This window comes from Amphiprion ocellaris, chromosome 15 (genome assembly GCF_022539595.1).
Source record: "Amphiprion ocellaris isolate individual 3 ecotype Okinawa chromosome 15, ASM2253959v1, whole genome shotgun sequence".
In the NCBI taxonomy this organism is placed as follows: Eukaryota; Metazoa; Chordata; class Actinopteri; family Pomacentridae; genus Amphiprion; species Amphiprion ocellaris.
This window is the reverse complement of record NC_072780.1, coordinates 33569290-33573365: the sequence shown is the minus strand read 5'-3', so window position 1 is coordinate 33573365 and position 4076 is coordinate 33569290.

Below are 4076 nucleotides of genomic sequence, written 5' to 3'. Positions count from 1 at the left end.
AATTTTCAGAAATTTTTTGGCTGAATTTTGGGATTTTTTTCAGACAAGGAAACAATATTATTTGGTGCCTGTAAATGAAGACAGCAGGAGGGTTAAAGGGAATCACTGGCTCTATTATATGATATTATAAAGTCAGAACCTTAATTAGCATCACAGTCTGCACCTGATTAGTGTTTAGGACATTTTTATTTGTCTATTGGTTTCAAAGAATAGTTTTTTTTTTTTTTTTTTTTATAATGTCTTATTTTTACTGTCACGGCGTGGGGGTGAACCCGAGCAGAGAGCACACAGACGAGGGACTGAGGCAGGAACAAAGGTGAATTATATTAACAAAAACAAAGGGGAGTGCTGGACGGGGTGGGGAACCTGGTGACTGGAGTAACTGAACTAAAGGGGAGGCTGGGGGGGTGACTGTACCAGGAACCGGCGGCCCGGTTGGCGTCCTCCGTGGGGTGGGGCGGACAGCGGGCAGGAGGGCCTCGTTCCATCGGGGGGCGACGGGTGGGGTGTTTTCCAGAGCCGAGGGGGGCACACGGCAGGCAGAGACCCTCCACCAGGAGCAGGGGATCCAGGAACAGGTCCAAGGTGAAGGAGGCAGGGGGGAGGTCTGGTCAGGGCTGGATCCAGCGTGCAGGAGATGGGAGGACAGAGCAGGTGGAACCAGGCAGCTGGGTTAGCAGAGCTAGACAAGAAAAACACGGTTAGTCAAGGTAAGGCTTTTCAATGGAAAAATCTCAGCAAAGGTTCAAGGCTAGACGACTGACTGCGTGAGCAGAGTTTACTATCTGGCAGGGTGTGGAGTGTGCAGCCAGCTTTTATGGTGGAGATGATCATCAGGTGTGCTGCACCACAACTGCCCACAGTTCTGTTGATGAGTGATTGGTGATGAACAGCAGCTGGACAGAGCAGGAAGGTGGAGAGAGGAATAGGAGGAAGGGAGGATGAGGGAGGATGAGGGAGGTCAGGTGGAGGCTGAAGCTGGGACCGAGGAGGGAGCCCTGACATTTACTGCACATATTTGACAAATAGAGACTATTAAATCCTAAATCTTGAATCAACATTACGTCTATCTGTGCTAGTCTTATTTTAGTTTACTTAGTTTTAATAATAGTAATGCTTTATACTAATTGTGTAGTTTTTCTAAGAAGATTTCTGCATTTATTCTCATGTTGTGTTGTTTTTCTGAGTAAAAACTACCTCAAGAATTTCCTTTAGGATTTTATTATCTATTTTATCTTGTGGGTGATTCCATCTCAAATAATCAGATTTTTTTTAACAATTTCTGTTCAATCATCTCATATTTTTTGCAAATTTTAAAGCATAAAATAAGGAAATTTAGGAACCTATTTATAGAATTTTTTGGTTGAATTAGCTCAGTTTATTTCAGAGAATATTTGATCTGTTTTTTCCAACAATGCAGATTCTGAATGAGGAAAAACATTTTAAAAATCAGTTTTTCATCTTTAATCTCGTCTCATTTTTATCATTTTGTGTTTTGCTTTATTTGTTGTTTTGAGCATCATTTTTGTCGTCTTGTGTTTTTTTTCTTTGGCTTGCTTGTGTTGTTTTCCACTTTTTTGTCGTTTTGTAACTTTTCTGTCTAATTTTTAGGGGTTTTGTGTCGTTTGTCTCGTTTTGTTTCGCACTTTTGCCGTTTTGTGTCTCATTTTTGTAAAATTTTGTCTCTTTGTTGTAATATTTTCTCTTGTTTTTTTTGTCTGACTTTTGTTGTTTTGTGTGTCCTTTTTGTCTCGCTTACATTTTTTGTCTTATTTTTGTCATTTTTTGTTTAGCTTTATTCATTATTTTGTGCATTGTTTTGTTGTTTTGTGTTTTTTGTCTCACTTGTGTTGTTTGTCTATTTTTGTTTTGTTTGTTTTGTCAAATTTCAATGTGGGAAAAATGTGCTAACAAGCAATTTAATGAAGAAAATTTATTGAAAATCTTTAATATATCAAGCTAAAATCTGTAGTTTATAGTAAAATAAGAAGAAGAGTCTTACTGGAGCTTCTGTTATTCTGTGAAGCAAACGGAGATGATCTACTGTATGTTGTGAAAATGTTTTCATGTAGATAAAACTGAAGTGAATCCCTCTAAATCAGTTTTCTACGGCCGTTTTCCGTCTCTTGCGTAAGATGAAATGTCCGTGGGAACAAACCCTGGCTGACTTCTCCAGCAGTGGAGCTAATCCCACGCTGACACTCACACATTTCCTCCTGGCGACCTGCAGATAATCAGGTTAAAGATAGCAGCAGGTGAGTCGACCCACTGTACAGACAGACTGATCCCAATCCTGTCCTCGGTCCTCGGTGGTGATGAAGCAGCAAGACGGAGGACAAACAGAGAAACGGATCAGCAGTGAAGAGATGCAGGAAAGACAAAAACTCCTCCACAAACATCTCACTTTGCTGTTTGTTCCTTTTCTTTGTGTTTTTAATGTTCTGATTAATTCTGAGAAACTAATCAGCCTGGAAAACATCACAAAATGATCACAAAATGTCATCAGAAAATCTCTTGAACCTGAAACCAATGAATGTTTGATATTATTTTGGTGAAATATATGGAATTATCAGTAAAGGCTCTGGATTTAAAGGATTTAAAAAGTGTGTTATCTTTACAACATGGCCAGAATTACACAATTACCCCTCCTGTTGTCCTCATTTACCGGCACCAAAAAAAATTGTTTCTTTGTCTGAAAAAAATCCAAAAATTCAGCAAAAAAATTCCGCAAATTTCTGAAATTTTGCAAAACCTTGAGCAAGAAAATTCCAATAATTCCTTAAAAGTTTCCCTTAAAAGTTTTATTAAGAAAAATGAGTAAAAATCTTCCAAAACATCCTAAAAATATCTAAAATGATTTCATATATATCAGTAAAACTTCTGATATTTTCTTTAAGAACATTCACATAAAAATCAACCAAAATCCTGTGAAATTCACTGGATTTTGGTTGATTTTTATGTGAATGTTCTTAAGAAACATTTTTAACATTTCTTTTTTTCCACCAAAACATGTTCAAAGATTTCCCAAAAATGTTGAAAATGTGAACATCAGAAGTTTCACTGTGAAAATATATATTTTTTTTTTCACATTTTCAAACTTTAAAACGAATTAATTTTGACCCGCAGGACAACACGAGGGTTAAGTGAGCTTCCTGGAGGTGTGGAGAATCGGTTTCTTTTCTGATTCTGGTAGGAAATCTTCAGTTTCTTAGCTGTTTTCTTCCTGAAGTGTTTTGAGGTGAACGTCTGTGTGAAAACAAATCTGCATTGCTGATAAAAAGAAGAGCGTCCTCGGCATAGAAGATCATGTCTGAGGCCGTTTGCATATTTATGTTTCACTGAATGGAAAGTCTTCTGACGCACAGATTGCTGCCCTGCCGCTGAACTCCAGCTTCACAGGAAACACAAACTGCTCCCACCACCGGCTAACAAGCATTATTTAAATTTCAGAACCCGCAGAGGTCAAGGAGAGTTTAGAAATGCACTCACTGAGATGGAGAATAAATCCGATGCTCCTTTTTACAGCTTCCACTGAGTCATCTTCATGACTTAATTAACATAAAATGAGCACAGAAAGAAGATAAACTAAGAGAAAATGCCACAAAATGAACACAAAAGACACAAAATGACCATAAAACGATGCAAAACAACCACTAAAACATGTAAAATGAACAGAAAGACACACAAAATTACCACAAAAAGACAGAAAACAACCACAAAAAGAAAGCAAACGAAGAGGAGACACAAAATGACCAAAAAGAGATCATACAAACATAAAAAGACACAAAATGAACAAAAAAGAAACACAAAATGAACAGCAAGAGACATGAAATTACCACAAAAAGACATAAAATAATCAGAAAGAGGCACAAAATTACCAAAAATGGACAAAATTAACGCAATAAGAGGATTAACTAGGAGCAAAAGACACAAAACGATGAAAAACAACCACAAAAACGTGAAATGAACAGAAAGACACAAAATGACCACAAAGAGACACAAAATGACCACAAAGAGACAGAAAATGACCACAAAGAGACACAAAATGACCACAGAGAGACATAAAATGACCACAA